The sequence below is a fragment of the Emys orbicularis genome, chromosome 1 (genome assembly GCF_028017835.1).
Source record: "Emys orbicularis isolate rEmyOrb1 chromosome 1, rEmyOrb1.hap1, whole genome shotgun sequence".
Taxonomy (NCBI): Eukaryota; Metazoa; Chordata; order Testudines; family Emydidae; genus Emys; species Emys orbicularis.
The window spans coordinates 176,105,916-176,125,350 of NC_088683.1; positions in this window are offsets into that span (position 1 = coordinate 176,105,916).

Sequence of the window (19,435 nt, forward strand, 5' to 3'; positions counted from 1 at the left end):
TAAACCTGCTGCCTATTAATTTCAGTGGGTGACCCCTGGTTTTTGTCTTACGTGAAGAGCTAAAAAACACTTCCTTATTGACGTTTTCCACACTATTCTTGATTTTGTAATCCTCTATCATATTCCCCCTTATTTGTCTCTTTTGTAAACTGAACAGTCCCAGTCTTTTAAATTTCTCCTCATCTGGAATCTGTTCCATACCCCTAGTAATGTTTGTTCGCCTCCTCTGCCCTTTTTCCAATTCTAATATATCTTTTTTGAGATGAAGCAACCAGAAATGCACACAGTATTCAAGATGTGGGTGTAACATGGATTTATGTAGTGTCATTATGATATTTTCTGTCTTATTATCTAGCCCTTTCCTAATGGCTCCTAACATTCGGTAAACTTTTTTTGACTGCTTCTGCACACTGAGCAAATGTTTTCAGAGAACTATCCACAATGACTCCAAGTTCTCTTTCTTGAATGGTAACAGCTAATTTAGATCCCATCATTTTGTACGTATAGTTGGGATTATGTTTTCCAGTTTGCATTACTTTACACATATCAACATTTAATTTCATCTGCCATTTTGTCGTCCAGTCACGCAGTTTTGTGAGATCCCTTTAGAACTCTTTGCAGTTAGCTTTGGACTGGACTTAACTTTCTTGAGTAATTATGTATCATCTGCAAATTTTGCCACCTCACTGTTTACCCCTTTTCCCAGATCATTTATGAATATGTTGAACAGCACTGGTACCAGTACAAATCCTTGGGGGACCCTGCTATTTTAGCTTTCTCCACTGTGAAAACTGACCATCTATTCCTACTCTTTGTTTCCTATCCTTTAAACAGTTACTGATCCATGAGAGGTCTTTCCCTCCTATCCCATGACTGCTTATTTGCTGAAAAGCCTTTGATGAGGGACCTTGTCAAAGACTTTCTGAAAGTCCAAGTACAGTATATCGACTGGATCACCCTTGTCCACATGTTTGTTCATCCCCTCACAGAATTGTAATAGATTGGTGAGGAATGATTTCCCTTTACAAAAACTGTGCTGACTCTTCCCTAACGTATCATATTCATCTATGTGTCTGATAATTCTGTTGTTCACCATAGTTTCAACCCATTTGTCTGATATTGAAGTTAGGCCTATTGGCCTGTAATTGTCAGGATCACCTCTGGAGACTTTTTTAAAAAATGGTGTTAAATTAGCTATCCTTCAGCAATCTGGTAGAGGCTGATTTTAGTGATAAGTTACATGCCATAGTTAGTTGTGCTACAATTTCATATCTGAGTTCCTTCAGAACTCTTGGGTGAACACCATCTGGTCCTGGTGACTTATTACTGTTTAGTTTATCAATTTATTCCAAAACTTCTTCTATTGACACCTTAGTCTGGGACTGTTCCTCAGTTCTGTCACCTTAAAAGAATGGCTCAGATTTGGGAATCTCCTTTACATCCTCTGCAGTGAAGACCAATGCAAAGAATTCATTTAGCTTCTCCACTATGGCCTTGTTTTCCTTGAGTGCTCTGTTAGCACCTGAGTCATCCAGTAGCCCCATAGATTGCTTGGCAAACTTACTGCATCTGATGTACTAAAAATTTGTTTGTTAGTTTTTGTGCACTTTTTCTACTTGCTTTTCAAATTCTTTTTTGTACTGCCTTATTATAGTTTTATACATGACTTCCCAGAGTTTATGTTCCTTTCTCTTTCCTTCAATAGGTTTGACTTCCAATTTTTAGATGTTTTTTGGTCTCTAACCACCTCTTTTACTCTGTTTAGCCATGAAGGCATTTTTTTGGTCCCCTTACTTTTTATTTTTTTATTTTGGGCATATATTTAGTTTCAGACTCTATTATGGTGTTTTTAAAAAGTCTCCATGCAGCTTACAGCCATTTCACTCTTGTGACTTTCCTTTTAATTTCTGTTTAACTAGCCTCCTTATTTTTGTGCATTTCCCCCTTTTCAAGTTAAATGCCACTGTGGTGGGCTTCTTTGGGCACAGCAAAGATGTTAAATTTAGTTATGTTATGGTCGCTATTATTGAGTGGTTCAGCTACATTCACCTCTTGGCCAGATCCTGTGTTCCGTTTAGGACTAACTCAAGAATTGCCTCTCCCCTTGAGCGTTTGAGGATTAGCTACTTCAACAAGCAGTTATTAATGTTGTTTAGAAATTATATCTTTGCATCCCAACCGGAGGTGACATGTTCCCAATCAATATGGGGATAGCTGAAATCAGCCATTATTACTGGGCTTTCTGTTTTTGTAACCTCTCTAATCTCCCTGAGCATTTCACAGTCACCTAAACTATCCTGGTCAGGTGGTTGGTAGTGTGATAGAGGTTCGAATGAGGAGCTGACTTAGTAGTTAGTAGTTAGATCCTCACTGATATAGGTTAATGGGATCTAAATAGAGGATCAATTAACAAGAGCAGCCACAGCTGAAGGGCTAATTAGAGGGGGAAGCAACCCTGATAGCTGGGAGCAGATAAATGGAGAGGAAGCAAGCCCTAAAAAGAGGGGAGCAGAGAATCTGAAGAAAGGCAGAACTTGCCCCTCTTCCCCTGCCCGTTTAGAAGCAAAAAGGGGAAGCTAGCTGGGATTTGTAAGTATGTAAATAGCACTATAGGTAAGGGCCTGCTGGAACACGCCAATAAAGCACAGTGATAGTGAAAGAGACCTGGAGTGAGTGTGGTCTGTGCTTAAGGCAAGAAAATACTCACAAAGTACCCTGTGATAGGTAGTATATTCCTAGTGCTATAACGTTATTATTCAAGCATGGAATTTATATCCATAGAGATTCTATGGTACTGTTTGATTCATTTAAGATTTTTACTATATTTGCCTATGCTTGTACATATAGTGCTGCTCTCCCATCAGTGTGACCTTCTCTGTCATTCTGATATATTTTGTACCTTGGTATTAGAGTTCCATTGATTATTATCATTCCACCATGTTTCTAGGATACTTATATCAATAGTCTCATGTAATACCAGGCACTAGCTCTAAAACCAATATTATTTGCAATATTATACACTCTAAAACATAACTCATGATCTGCCAACCCAAAAGGAAGAGACAAAGTTGTGGATTTCATAATTTGAATGCCTATTTTTTAATATATGTATAGTTGAAAATGATGAAGTGGCAATGTGGGAAACTGAAGCCTTCTCTTCACTTAAGAAACTCGTCAGCATGGTCTATAGCCATTAGTTTATTTTATATATCTCCTGGAACAGTCAAGCCAAATGGTAACATGCTTTCACCTAATATAGATTGTAGATTTAAGCCCTGATATTGTAAAAAACCACACAGATAAGTAGCTTTATACCTGTGAGTAGTCTCCTTGCACTCAACGGGACCATTCAAATATCTAAAGCTGAATGCATATATTTACAGGTTCAGTATCCTAGGCTGGATTTGAACCAGTCATCTAGACTAAAAGTAATGGACTCTGTATCCTAATAAAAGGATAATAGACTTGCAGGGACCTGGGGCTGAAGCTGTCCCACCACCCGGGGCTGAAACTGAAGCCCAAGGGCTTCAGCCATGGGTGGCGGGGCTCAGGTTACAGGTCCCCAGCCTTGGGCATAAGCCTTGGGGCTTTGGCTTTGCCACCCCTTCCCCCACCCAGAGCGGTGGGGCTTGGGCTTTGCTCCCCCCACACACACACCCAGGATGGTGGACTCGGGTGAGCTCAGGCTTTGGTCCCCTCTCCTGGGGGCGTGTAGTAATTTTTGTTGTCAGAAGGGGGTCACAGTGCAATGAAGTTTGAGAACCCTCGGTTCTAGAGAATCCATGAGGCATTGATTTTTTTTTTTTAAGCAGTTCAGTATGTCTTTAAAGGCCAAGAATTACATATGTATTTTGAACAAAATAACTATTTCCTCTAAGGTCATCACTCAACAAAACAGTCTTCAGATGTCAGCTTCTAAGTTTAAAAGCTCACATTTTTGGGAAATAATTCATTAGTGGAAGAATAGCATTTTTTCTTAGCAAAGTGCAGCTGTGTCTACCAAGATCTAGTATAAATATGAAGGGCACTGAAGACCTTAAGCCCCTTCATAAACTTGGACTGGGATTTCAAAGTTGTTTAAGAGATATGGATTCAGTCCTTCAAACAGTTTTGAAACATCTGGCCTTCATTACTTTTAAACAAATAGAATAACTCCACACTGATTTAGGGCCAAATTCAGCCCTTAGATGCATGCATGCATTTCCTTTTACTTTTGGCACCGGACTGGAATTTGAACCTTACTTTTGATATTTGATCCAAAATAATCAATGAAAAATTAGTGTTCACTCTAGTAACTGCTACCAAGGTAAAATCCACATGGTTTACTTATGTCAACATTTAAAGTTTTAGGGTTTCTGCTTGTTTTCTTATTGACCTTCTATGGTTCAAATTTTGATCTTAGAATTCAAGTCACTGGGGACTACTCAGCTTGGTAAGTACTACCACAAGTGAGCAAGAGTTCCACAATCTCTTATTAAGTAAGAACTTTTAAAGTAGATTCATGTTTGTCCCACTATATTTAATATCCTGCCATGTGGTATTGGTAAGGTGTGTACACCTTCAGCATGCTCTGAATACCAGGGGTTTAAGATCTAAACTGAAAGTAAGAAGGAATGCTAATGTGAAAAGGGTTTATTTTCCCAATAGGCTGCAGATATCACCAGCTGTTTTCTCTCTAACTTGCTAATCCCAAACAGTGGCCCAACAGGAACAAGGAAGGAAAGCCTTGATTATCAGCTGTGGAGCTTGAAGCCTGGCACAGCTGGGCTAAATAGTGTCTTTCCTCATTTATATTTGTAGTTTCCACTAGTGCAGCAAAATCAGTTGCTGGCCACTGATTGCTGAATTGGGGCTAATTTCAAATATAGCTTGATCTACACTTTCCAAAGTGCTTAGTGATTTGGAATGTCTGTTTTTTGGGTGTCCACCCACCTTACACAGTTCTTATTTGTTTAGAAAATGGTAAGAATTCACCCTCAGAATCTGGCACTTTTAAGATCTCGAGTCATCTGAAATCACCAGGCACTTCTGAAAATTTAGGCCAATGCTGCGAAAAAAACATGCAGTACAAATATGTAAATAGAAGTTCCTTTTCTATCACAAGTTCATGCACTTTTGGAAACTCCTTTTCTGGGCATCTGCAAGCAAGTTTATGTACCCGTGTGCAAACTACCCTTGTATCTATTTTGTTTTCACCCCTGCCCCCACAAATTATCTTCTACTGGAATAGAATAATATTAGCAGAGCAACTGATATGCTCTCATTCCCAGCTAGTTATTTACTGATATAGAAAATATTACCACTTGGTTTCTTCCATTTCTCAGAAACAGTTGTCCTTCATAAAGTCAAGAACTATTTTTGTTCTATGCTTCCGTCTCCAAAATATAGAATATTTTTTCAGAAGGGGACTAATGTTTAATTCATTTTGATTATACCTTGGGGTCTTACTGTGATACACTGTGAGGTGTGGTGATAAAATATTTGACGTAGATTTAATAATGCATTAGCAGTAAGAATTACCAGAGTTACCAATGGCAAATTATATAGCTAAAAAATAAAATCTATAGGCAAATAGAATTGATAGTGGTTTGGAAATAAACTTATGCAAAGTAAGGATCTGGCCCATTATTATTCTTCACTTTAAATGAAAATTATTTACATTTAACCAAACATCATGTATACTTCAATTAGGGGACAGTTCCTGTCCTGAAAATGTTGCATTCTAAATAGACAAGACAAAGGAAATAGTAGCCCCATTTTATAGATGGAGAATGAAGGCACAAAGGGCTAGATCAACAAAGGGGACTTACGCTCAATATTGCAATACCTAACTTTTAGTTAGGCACCTAATAGAATCCACTGTCCTGAGTTAGGTGTCCAAGCTCCCTGTATACTGCATGGGGAGAGATAAGCTCTTAAAAATGGGATTTAACAAAAACCAGCAAACTGAGGGAGGAGCTGCCTAAAACAGCTTAAATCCCACCTCTCAAAAGACTCAGGCAACTAACTCTGAGCTGGAGGGAGGCCTTTCTCTCTGCTTGGGATTCTCAGCCATGGAGCCTCTCCAGGAATTAGGCACTTAAGACAGGTGAACCCTTTCTTGCAAAAATGGGGCTGGGGGATGGGTAGGTTATGTGCATAATTCAGTGATTAGCACACTTGTGAGGATATGGGAAATCTGGATTCAAGTCCCCATTCTACCTGATGTGGTCTCCTACCTCCCAACTGAATGACCTAACCTCTGGGCTATGCTAAGGTGGGTCTCACAGTGTCTTGTTGAAGCTGTTCCACTTTGTATAAAATAACTAAATACTCCTAGAAAGAGGGACTTGAAACTGACTCCCACATCTCAAAGCAGCAGCATAACCAGAAGACTAGAGAGTCATTTTCACTCTCTCTCTGGCTCAGTCTTCTATAAATCTGCAGAACCAACACAACTAACAGGCAAGCAGTTAAAACTTGGGCCTTGATTAATTATTGCATTACTCCATTTTATATCAGCAGAATTCCACTGGGTTTTAAACTGGAGCAACTGAGTGGTGAAGCAGGCCCTTACCACAAAAGTATATGCACATTGAGTATGTGGATGCAATTTTTACATAGTCTCATTTCAGAGTGAACAGTGTTTTCAAAGTTGGGTGTCTGCCTGCACCAGAATACTGAAGGGTGGAGGAGGAATATAGTTGAGTTGGCCTTGCATCAGAAGAAGGTAGGAGGGGATAGCTGTCAACTTGAACTATCACAAAACAGTGTTGCCTGGAGCTGAGCAAAGTTTTTCACACTCAATTTTTGTCCCCCCACCCACCCCCCAAAAAAGGGGGGGGATGCAGAGACAGAAACTTTTTGTACATTTGTCAGTTTCATTGAGTTGCTTCAGTCAAACACCTACAAATCTCAAAAAAAAAAAAAAGAACATTGTGTTTTGACACTTTCAAAATGAAGTACCGTATATAGTCGTTCATAAGCCGAATATTTTTGGTAAAAAAGTGACGCATCGAAGAGCGGGGGTCGGCTTATCAACGGGTCTACACCAAAATTTGATGATTTTAAACTCTATGGAATCATTGAATTGAATATCTAATACATTGTCATTTTGTTTACCTGGAGCGTCTGCAGGCATGGAGCCCCTCGGCTCCCTGTGGCCACGGTTTGCCGTTCTCAGCCAATGGGAGCTACGGGAAGTGGCGCGGGAACGGCAAACCGCAGACACTGGGAGCTGAGGGGCTCCGTGCCTGTGAACGCTCCAGGTAAACAAAACGTCCAGGCCTGCTAGAGGCTTACCCTAACGGGCCAGGAGCCAAAGTTTGCCAACCCCTGAAATATAGGGTCGGCTTATGAAAGGGTCATACGGTTTTTGCTATTTTTACCTTACCATCTTGGGGGGTCGGCTTATAAACAAATGGGCTAATGAACGAGTATATACGGTAGTTCAATTTTTCAGTTCAGAAAAACTTCTCATTTAAAAATATCCTTAATTTTATTTTTACAATCATAAACATGCTAAAAATTTCAGTTTTGTTAAAACAAAATGTTTTGTTTGCGCCTAAATGAAGGTTTTTCTACTTTTCAATTCACTGAAGACTTCATTTTTGGTTTGACTCCCTCCCCCACAAATTATATATAAAATTACAGAAGTGCCAGACTATATTAAAATATTCACCCATCTCCACCTGTGCTCAAGCTTGTACGATCCATCCTAACAAGGTGGACGTTTGTCTCCCTTTAGTGGCTAGATGACAGATAGAGGTTTGAGTATACGATTGCCACTAAGCTAATGAATGGAGTCCCCTAGCTCAAGCTGTGGATGCTCGTGCCTTGGAGCTAGAGGTCCAAGATTCAGAACCCACAGCTTTCACATGGAGAACCAGGATCATCTAGCTTCATGTAAAATAATAATGAATAAAGAATACCCTTTATATGTCAAAAGCCTTTGATGTGAATTTTAGTTTAATACCTATACTTTTAAAGGGTTCTAAGATTTTTAAACTGAAGTTTCTTCCCATTTTTTCTTTGCACTACACTTTGTTCTGAAAACTCTCTTGTTATACAGAGAGACAATTTCCTAATACTTAGGCCTAAGAAATTTTCAGGAATAGAAATGTTACCTTCAGTGCTTCCTAACTGTAGTTCCTTATTGCCTTCCAGGAGGCAATTCCAAGTATTATGAGCTGGATAAAACCTTGTTATAGGTTGTCTTAAAACCCCATTGAGATTGGTAGGTGTGAACTCCCCCTTCCGTTAACATAACTGTAAACATAGGCGCTTACCTAAGACAAATGATATGTCAGGAGCTTTTGGCTGAGTATTGTTTTGGGTAGGTGAGTGTGAGAGAACACACACAGACTGAGGTCAGAGACCAGAGAGCCAGAGCCAAACTGCAGCTTCTCAACACAGTATGGCGCTGGAGCTTTTGCACCTGGCGTTGGCTAACAAGACTTGCTGCTGCAAGCTAAGGGCTTGTCTACGCTGGCAATTTACAGCGCTGCAACTCTCTCGCTCGGGGTGTGGGGGAAAAAAACAAACCTCAGCGCAGCACGTTTCAGCGCTGTAAAGCGCCAGTGTAGACAGTGCACCAGCACGGGGAGTCGCGCTCCCAGCCCTGGTAGCTACGCCCCTCGTGGAGCTGGGTCTCTCCCAGCGCTGCACCGCGACCACACAAGCCATGTGAAAGCGCTGCCGTGGAGGTGCTTTAATGTTGCCCGTGTAGTTTTAGACTTGGCTCATTCTGCATGCAGAGACACAGGATTCTGTACATTCCTTGTAAATACACAAGATTGCATCAACACAATAGCTGGCTACCACCAATTTCTGCTTCTAACTGGAACACGCACAGAGCCCTGCACTTTGATTAGCCACTCAAGTCCAAAAGGGGAAACAATAGATAGCAATCCTCTATTCCCTGGGAATTACAGCTGCAGGAACATCTATGGTTAGGTAAGTGGTTCATAGTACAGCACATTTAAGGGAAATATGAAAACTAAACTATGACCTCCGGCAGAGAGACTGTGCCTGTGGGACAGAGTCAGAAGGGCAAGGAACAGAGATTAATCTCATGGAATTCTCTCTAATCTTCCCACGGGAGAACAGGGATTTAGGGGGAGTGTAGGAGTCAGAGTGCCACCGTATAGAAAACAGGGAGCAGCTTCCCAACCCTAAGGGATCCTCAGAAACTGCAGGAAAGGGAAACCTCAGTCCAACGGATCTTCTATGTAGCTTCTCTCCACCCCTTAATCCACTAGCGCATCTCTGTTTTTTGGCACAATCCAGGCCCTCTGCAGAAGGTGCAGGCACGGAGTCCTGGTTGCTGCTGATGAGGGCAGGAAGACTGTCACAGGAATGGCACACCCTTTAAAAACCTACCAGGCACACTCTCCATGGAGAGTCTTCTGGTCAGTGGAATGAGGGCGATGTTGCAGAGTCATAGTTCTACTCCTCCTCAGCCCCTCCTATCAGCTCGATCTGCCAATCTGCGTACTCTTCACTTGCAGCATCTGACCCTATTTTTTTCTGTGATTAGATGAGTCTTGGAGCTACAGAAGTTTATTTAAAGACTAATTTGGTGAGCATCTAGAGAGTCATGTACACCTGTTACAAGATAGGTTGAAGGGCTGCTACTAGCAGGTTAGGCTTCTGTGCCTGATGTGGACTGTCTACAGAGCTTCCTACCCAGATAGATACATCAGATGTATTTCAGAGTAGCCCCATGTAAGTATTCTCACACTTCTTATCAAACTGTCTGTACTGGGCTATCTTAATTATCACTTCAAAAGTTTTTTTTCCTCTTACTTAATTGGCCTCTCAGAGTTGGTAAGACAACTCCCACCTTTTCATGCTCTCTGTATGTGTATATATATCTCCTCAATATATGTTCCATTCTATGCATCCGAAGAAGTGGGCTGTAGCCCACGGAAGATTATGCTCAAATAAATTTGTTAGTCTCTAAGGTGCCACAAGTACATCAGATGTATTCACTATCAGATCCTTTAATGCACTACCAGGAATTGCTGTGGTGAGCTTAAATAAGGTATCAGAGTGGTAGCTGTGTTAGTCTGTATCAGCAAAAACAACGAGGAGTCCTTGTAGCACCTTAGAGACTAAAAAATGTATTTGGGCATAAGCTTTTGTGGGCTAGAACCCACTTCCAGAACCCACTTGCATCTGATGAAGTCGGTTCTAGCCCACGAAAGCTTATGCCCAAATAAATTTGTTAGTCTCTAAGGTGCCACAAGGACTCCTCGTTGTCGTTTTTTTTTAAAATAAGGTATGTCACACATGGCACCACCTAGTGGCTGCACCATATAATAGGGTTTTACAATGTATTAAACCCTTACATGAAATTCATTGAGAGAGAACAAACAAACCAAACCCCTAGGCCAGTGGTCCCCAACCTTTTTCGTCTGGCGGGCGCCGGACGACGAGCCACCGAGGACTGTGGCTGGTGGACGAGCATCCGCCGAAATGACGCCGACAAGCAGCAACATCAATAGGCGTCGCCGCCGAAATGCCGCCGAGAAGCAGCGTCATCTAGAGGCGTCGCCACCGAAATGCCGCCGAAAATCAGCGGCATTTCAGCGCCACCGCCTCTGGATGACGCTGCTTCTCTGCGGCATTTCGGTGGATGCTTGTCCGCTGGCCAGTACGCGTGCGCACATAGATGCCCCGGTGGGCGCTATGGCGCCCGTGGGCACCGCGTTGGGGACCACTGCCCTAGGCCATCAAAGCCATAGTGAAGTCAACCAAACTATTCTTGCTCTTTGATTTTGTTTCCTGATAGTCTCAAGGTGACAGGGTTACTAATACATTACATTTAACTTCTTTCTTTTGGTCTCAGAGTTGTAGAGTATTATAGGTGTTTATATTTTCTTCAGTATTTCCAGAGAGTCTAATATCTTTCTCAGATCTTTTGTCAAAAATTTTCAAGAGTGCCCACTAGTCTGAGATGCCAGACCTGAAATACCTTGTATTCTCCAGAATAAATGCTCAGATACATAAATTGTTAACATTACTAAAATATTGAACTGGTGACAGAATTAATTTGAAATAAGATCACAATCAGATTAGCTTTTAACATCCATTTTGGAACGATTTAAAAACATTTTCACTATTAATTACTGAACTTGGCAATTGGTGAAAAAGTTGCATATATTAAAGTTTATAAAGCCTGTTTAAATCAAACCTTGGCCAGGGCCCTGAGTCAAAGCCCACTGAAGCCAATGAGTTTTCCCAATGGCTTCAATGCATTTTGTGTCTGACCCTAGAGAAATGGAATTAATCATTTTATAAAAGTGGTACCAGGAGCAATAATTTGTGTTTTTTGATAAACTCAAAGTCTTGCTCTTCTTTTGCAAAGCTCACGGGTGAATGCATGACCACCCACAGCTTGTCTCAGCAAACAAAGGCCACATGTCATGATAATAATGTACTAAAAGTGAAGTGAGTTTATAATTCACTGAAAACCCATTATTGAAAGTGTCAAAAATAAGAACATTAAATGAACATTAAAAAGCAACATCCCATATTTTTAAAGAGCCTTGGTATTTGGTGAATACATTAAAAATGCTGTCACTTTAATACCATTTTGTATTTTATCCTAAATCTTTTATCGACTTGAATTATCTCTTAGCTACATACATGATTCTATCACGATATCAGAGTGAATAAGCTGTTTAACTACTATTTTTGTACCTGTAGCTGCTAGGATCTGTGGATACTGACTCCTGCTAGTTGACAGGATTGTTACCCTTTGTCACCCTGACCCAGATCATGTGAATTCTAGGGAAAGGTGTCCAATTTCTTAACAACACTCAGTCTCAAAGCTTTTTTATACTTTTACTCAGGAGAAGGAACACTAAAAGAAAGCAGATCCATATTTTATTTCCAAAAGGAAACAATCTGTGCACCTTTCTCATGGGTCAGACATTCCTAGCTGATGATTGCATGTCCTAAAAATAGTCTTTAAAATAAATGTGAGGGATAGTTTTAGGGTTAAAAGCTTCCTGTACAATAGGAATGGAAAGATCACGTGGAACTTTCCAAAACAAATGGGATAGTCCCAGTGATCTGGTCAGCATTCCTGATGAGCTGTCAGTAAAACAGTTTCAAATGTCCCAGTTTGTATATTACCAACTGCTGACTAGGCTGGGCCAAATTTTAGTCAAAATGTTCCCATTTGGGCAAAACAAAATTAAAGCTGAAGATAAAGGGACTATGAGAGCTGGAGATGAGTGTTCCCCAAATGGGGTTCTCAATCTTTTTTTACACAGTAGAGCTCATTACCCTGCCAACCAGCCATCCAGTGGCAACTTCAGAAATTGCTTCCACAAAAGTGTAATATTAGGAACATCTTCAATGTATTTTTAGCTTTTTATTGCAATTTAGCAGCTGAAATCTAAGAGAGACAGCAACATGTGACCAGCCAGCTCTCTGCACAGTACCAGTATGCAGTTCCTGGAAAATTTAGTGGAGTATGAATAAGAATTTGCGAAGGTTTGATGGTTAAATATTATTTTATTATACTGTGCTATCCGAGACCTAATCCACCCAGCTGTCCAGAAGGCATACACTACTTAGCGGATCATCCCCAAAAATGATGTTAGTGCTGTTTGGGACCAAAGGGAAATATTTTTCTGTGAAACAGTTATGAATGAAATGGGAAAAACAACTAGTGTTAGGAATATTTTAGGGAGAAGTTCAATTTTTGAGCAAAACAATTTGAAGATACAAACTCAAATATATTTTCTTCTTTTTTGATAAATCTGAAATGGTAAAATTGCTCACCAAAATTTGCATGTCTTTTGAAAATCCATTTTTCATAGAAAAATTTTCAAGCAGCCCTAATTATCTGCTTGTATTGAAGTAACACCTGAAGTCCCCAAGCAGGATCACGACCCTATAGTGCTAGGTACTGTAAATACACATTGAAAGAGAGAGTCCCTGCCCTTAAGAGCATAGATGTTAAATAGGACAAATGAAGGAAGTATTAGCCCCTCTTTACTGATATTAAGTGACCTGGCCAAGGTCAAAGAGGAAGTCTTTGGCAGAGCTGGGAATTGAATCTTGGTCTTCTAAGTTTTAATACTGCCTGTACCACATGACCACATTTGCCCTCCAATGTGGGCTTTGAAATAATGCTCAGGAGATTATATGGTACTGTATTTCACAGTTTCCATAAAATGGCATGTGTTGTTTTTTGGTGATGGTGTAAATAATTCATCCATGTATACTGGGAATTTTTTGTAACTTGTTCTGGCACTGTAACCTTGATGTATTCAGTGAGATAACTTGCATATCAAAGTCAAGTCATTTCAAGTTATAGACTCTCATCCACTTATTCATCAGTATTGTTTTGGTGAATCAGCAAATTTAAAGAAGTTAATCCTGGGCTGTGACAACACCGGTGTATATAGCTCCTAAATAAGGGTGGAGTGGTAAATACTGCAGTTTCCTTTTATTCCTATCAAAGACTGGCTAGTGAAAGGCTAGTGAAAGGCCTGGCGTTACAGGGGTTGTTTCCAATGAACATAGAGGGTACATCTACACAGCCTATGGCAGTGAGCCTCCCAGCCCAGCTTGACAGATTTGGGTTAGCAGAGCTTGTGTTAGGGCTCGAATAGCTGAGTAGACAGTACCTTGAAGTTGTGGCTTGAGCTCTGAAGCCTAGGGAAGAGGGGTGGGAATGCAGCGTAAGCTGCAACTTCAAGGTACTGTCTACACCAGGGGTCGGCAACCTTTGGCAGCGGCTCGCCAGGGTAAGCACCCTGGCGGGCCAGACTGGTTTGTTTACCTGCCGCGTCCGCAGGTTTGGCCGATCATGGCTCCCCCTGGCCGCGGTTCGCTGTCCCAAGCCAGTGGGGGCGGCAGGAAGCAGCGGCCAGCACATCCCTCGGCCGGTGCCACTTCTCGCCACCCCCATTGTCCTGGAGCGGCGAACCGCGGCCAGTGGGAGTCGCGATCGGCTGAACCTGCGGACGTGGCAGGTAAACAAACCAGTCCGGCCCGCCAGGGTGCTTACCCTGGTGAGCCGCATGCCAAAGGTTGCCGACCCCTGGTCTACACTGCTATTTTTAGAGAGCTAGTGAGAGCCTCATGAACCCATGTCTGTTGACCTGGGCTGGGAGGCTTGCTGCCAGGGGCTTTGTAGATGTACCCTGAGTTGCCTCTTTTGATGTCAAGTATCAGAGGGGTAGCCGTGTTAGTCTGAATCTGTAAAAAGCAACAGAGGGTCCTGTGGCACCTTTAAGACTAACAGAAGTATTGGGAGCATAAGCTTTCGTGGGTAAGAACCTCACTTCTTCAGATGCAAGTAATGGAAATCTCCAGAGGCAGGTATAAATCAGTATGGAGATAACGAGGTTAGTTCAGTCAGGGAGGGTGAGGTGCTCTGCTAGCAGTTGAGGTGTGAACACCAAGGGAGGAGAAACTGCTTCTGTAGTTGGATAGCCATTCACAGTCTTTGTTTAATCCTGATCTGATGGTGTCAAATTTGCAAATGAACTGGAGCTCAGCAGTTTCTCTTTGGAGTCTGGTCCTGAAGTTTTTTTGCTGTAAGATGGCTACCTTTACATCTGCTATTGTGTGTCCAGGGAGGTTGAAGTGTTCTCCTACAGGTTTTTGTATATTGCCATTCCTGATATCTGACTTGTGTCCATTTATCCTCTTGCGTAGTGACTGTCCAGTTTGGCCAATGTACATAGCAGAGGGGCATTGCTGGCACATGATGGCATATATAACATTGGTGGACATGCAGGTGAATGAGCCGGTGATGTTGTAGCTGATCTGGTTAGGTCCTGTGATGGTGTTGCTGGTGTAGATATGTGGGCAGAGTTGGCATCGAGGTTTGTTGCATGGGTTGGTTCCTGAGTTAGAGTTGTTATGGTGCGGTGCGTGGTTGCTGGTGAGAATATGCTTAAGGTTGGCGGGTTGTCTGTGGGCGAGGACTGGCCTGCCTCCCAAGGTCTGTGAAAGTGAGGGATCATTGTCCAGGATGGGTTGTAGATCACTGATGATGCGTTGGAGAGGTTTAAGCTGAGGACTGTAGGTGATGGCCAGTGGAGTTCTGTTGGTTTCTTTTTGGGGCCTGTCTTGTAGCAGGAGGCTTCTGGGTACACGTCTGGCTCTGTTGATTTGTTTCTTTATTTCCTTGTGTGGGTATCGTAGTTTTGAGAATGCTTGGTGAAGATCTTGTAGGTGTTGGTCTCTGTCTGAGGGGTTGGAGCAGATGCGATTGTACCTCAGTGCTTGGCTGTAGACGATGGATCGTGTGGTGCGTCTGGGGTGGAAGCTGGAGGCATGAAGGTAGGTGTAGCGGTCGGTGGGTTTTCGGTATAGGGTGGTGTTAACGTGGCCATCGCTTATTTGTACGGTGGTGTCTAGGAAGTGGACCTCCCGTGTAGATTGGTCCAGGCTGAGGTTGATGGTGGGGTGGAAGCTGTTGAAATCATGGTGGAATTCTTCCAGGGTCTCCTTCCCATGGGTCCAGATGATGAAGATGTCATCAATGTAGCGTAGGTAGAGAAGGGGCGTGAGTGGACGAGAGCTGAGGAAGCGTTGTTCCAGGTCAGCCATAAAAATGTTGGCATATTGTGGGGCCATGCGGGTGCCCATAGCAGTGCCACTGGTCTGGAGGTATATATTGTCACCAAATTTGAAATAATTATGCGTGAGGATAAAGTCACATAGCTCAGCAATAAGCTGTGCTGTGTCATCATCAGGGATACTGTTCCTGACAGCTTGTATTCCATCTGTGTGTGGGATGTTTGTGTAGAGAGCCTCTACATCCATGGTGGCTAGGATGGTGTTTTCTGGGAGGTCACCAATGCATTGTAGTTTTCTCAGGAAATCTGTGGTGTCACGGAGATAGCTGGGAGTGCTGGTGGCGTAGGGTCTGAGTAGGGAGTCCACATATCCAGACAGTCCTTCAGTGAGAGTGCCAATGCCCGAGATGATGGGGCGTCCAGGATTTCCAGGTTTGTGGATCTTGGGTAGTAGATAGAATAACCCCGGTCGGGACTCTAAGGGTATGTTGATTTGTTCCTGTGTTAGTGTAGGGAGTGTCCTGAGTAGATGGTGCAGTTTCTTAGTGTATTCCTCAGTGGGATCTGAGGAAAGTGGCCTGTAGAATTTGGTATTGGAGAGTTGTCTGGCAGTCTCCTTCTGGTAGTCAGACCTGTTCATGATGACAACAGCACCTCCTTTATCAGCCTCTTTGATGATAATGTCAGGGTGGTTTCTGAGGCTGTGGATGGCATTGCGTTCTGCACGACTTAGGTTATGAGGCAAGCAATGTTGTTTTTCCACAATTTCTGCCTGTGCACGTCGGCGGAAGCATTCTATGTATAGGTCCAGACTGTCATTTCGACCCTCAGGAGGAGTCCATGTGGAGTTCTTCTTCCTGTGTTGTTGGTGGGAGGGTATCTGTGTATCAGTGCGCTGTTCAGTGTTATCTTGAAAGTATTCTTTGAGTCGGAGGCGGCGAAAGTAGGCTTCCAGATCACCGCAGAACTGTATCATGTTCATGGGGGTGCTGGGGCAAAAAGAGAGTCCCCGAGATAGGACAGACTCTTCTGCTGGGTTGAGTGTGTAGCTGGATAAATTGACAATATTGCTGGGTGGGTTAGGGGTACCCCTGTTGTGGCCCCATGTGGCAGGTAGGATTTTAGACAGCTTACGGTCCTTTTTCCTTTGTAGAGAGGTGAAGTGTGTAATGTAGATCTCCTGTCTTATTTTAGTAAAGTCCATTTGTGTGGAGGGTTGGTTATTTATGAAAGTCTCCAGGTTGGAGAGCTCTTTCTTGATGTTTTTCTGTTTGCTGTATAGGATGCTGATCAGGTGGTTCCTCAGTTTCTTTGATAGTGTGTGGCATAATCTCTCACTGTGGTCTGTGCAGTATGTAGATAGCAATGGATTTTTCACCTTCAGTCCATTTGGTATGATGTCCAGCCGTTTGCATTTGGAAAGGAAGATGATATCTGTCTGTATTTGTGCAAGTTTCTTCATGAGGTTGATAGATTTCCATTCCATACGGCTAAATGCAGTGCCTTGCATGGTGTCAAGTATCAGAGGGGTAGCCGTGTTAGTCTGAATCTGTAAAAAGCAACAGAGGGTCCTGTGGCACCTTTAAGACTAACAGAAGTATTGGGAGCATAAGCTTTCGTGGGTAAGAACCTCACTTCTTCAGATGCAAGTAATGGAAATCTCCAGAGGCAGGTATAAATCAGTATGGAGATAACGAGGTTAGTTCAGTCAGGGAGGGTGAGGTGCTCTGCTAGCAGTTGAGGTGTGAACACCAAGGGAGGAGAAACTGCTTCTGTAGTTGGATAGCCATTCACAGTCTTTGTTTAATCCTGATCTGATGGTGTCAAATTTGCAAATGAACTGGAGCTCAGCAGTTTCTCTTTGGAGTCTGGTCCTGAAGTTTTTTTGCTGTAAGATGGCTACCTTTACATCTGCTATTGTGTGTCCAGGGAGGTTGAAGTGTTCTCCTACAGGTTTTTGTATATTGCCATTCCTGATATCTGACTTGTGTCCATTTATCCTCTTGCGTAGTGACTGTCCAGTTTGGCCAATGTACATAGCAGAGGGGCATTGATGATGGTTTTCTCTGATACCTGCTCAGTGATTCACCTTCATGTCTGATCAGTCTGAAAGTCCTGTGATCCAACTGTCTGATGAGCATGGCAGACAGGTTTTATCCCAGCTCATCACACATGACACAAGTAACTTTTGGCCAATTTAGTTCCATTACTGATGGAAAACATCAGCATGGATCACTGCAGTGATGGAGACAAACATTCTAGGTATTTTAGCTATTCGTTTAAAATCCTATTTCCTTTCTATAGGGCACTTCAGAATGAAGAGACCTATGGAAACTCAAAGCACTTTATGTAACTTTCATACCATGTGATATATTTTCAAAGAATTGGTCAAGGTTTTGGTCTATCAATTTTCATAGGAGTTTTGCAGTTGAAGCCCTGCTTATAGCCACATGTTTCCATAGAGGTAAGGAATCTATTTCAGTGGTCTTCTCTCAGGGGCTAATTGAACCAGAGTCTGAAAGACAATATGATCCATCTTAGAGACTGATAGAGTAGTCTAAGTAGGTCTTTATGAATGGGATTTTTTGTAAAGTACCCAGTATTGATCTAACTCCGCTCCTCTTGAAGTCCTTTGTAAAATTCCCACACACTTCAATGGGAGCAGAATTGGAACAATCTTGAGTGCTTTTAGAAAAATCCCACCTCCACAATCTCTTGTCCTCATCCCTCAATACAGAGCCCCTAAATGCTCCCTTTCTCAGTTTCATCGTCACAGCTCACCATGGTTACAAATGACCTGCAACAGGTGAAGCAAGATGGAGGATATCTAAAGTGCTTGTGGAAGAGGCTGTATGCCATCTTTGATCAACCTAAAGGGCCAGATCCTGAGCTATAGTCGAGCAATGCTTGGTACAGTGTGTGTGTGGGGGATAATAAGACACAAAGGTTGTATTCACTTAATATGTAGGTTGCCATAGTTTGCACTAGCATACACTTCCCAAGGGATAACCTGTTTATTTTCACTGTTTTTGTACAAACACCTGGCAGTACTGAAATACACATTTCTGACAAATTGATGATATACATACAAAATCTAATCACATGAGGGGAGTGACATCATGTGATCAGAGCCATGTGATGAATTTCTAATGCATATTTGGCCTCTGCCCTCTAATCCAGCCTCTACAGGAATTATTTTCATATTCCAAACTTCTGAACAGCTTCAAACTAGTCACCATTTTTCTTTTAAATCAATTTGCTACAAAGTGTTTCCTCCTTTTCCCTTAGATATGCAATTTCTAACCCCCCCCCAAATAAATAAAATACTTCACCTGAGGCCCAGGATGTGCACAGGAAATCTGCCACTGTTTCCCAACACGGACTTCTGCATCACAACTAGGGCTGATTTTTGAAGAGAAATGTTCGCAGTTTTGATATTTCAAAAGTTTCAGCCAGCTCTAGTCCTGAATTTAAGGTCTAATATGTGAAGGCCCATGGGAATCAGAAATAGGAGCTTTTTGCCATGGGAAAGGAAAGAACTTAACTTTCCTCATACAGTCCTCATTTCTAGCCTTTGAAAGTCCAAATATATTGAACTTTAGATTACAACAGCTTTATGTACGGATAAACTGTATAAATGGCCTAAAATAGTTTTAAGCAGTTTCTTCTGAGACCTACACAATTGGACTTGTGATGACTAATTCATCTGATTTCACAAGCAGAGAAGTTTAAAACAAGGTAAAAAACCATAACAAAACCCGAAGCCATTCCTAAAATAGTGTTCTTTTTATAACACAAAGGTGTATACAGGACATATAATGTCATGCGGTATCAAGTTTTTAAACACCGATTTGCAATGACCTGCATAAAACTCACTCATGACTTTACTACTCCTGAGTATT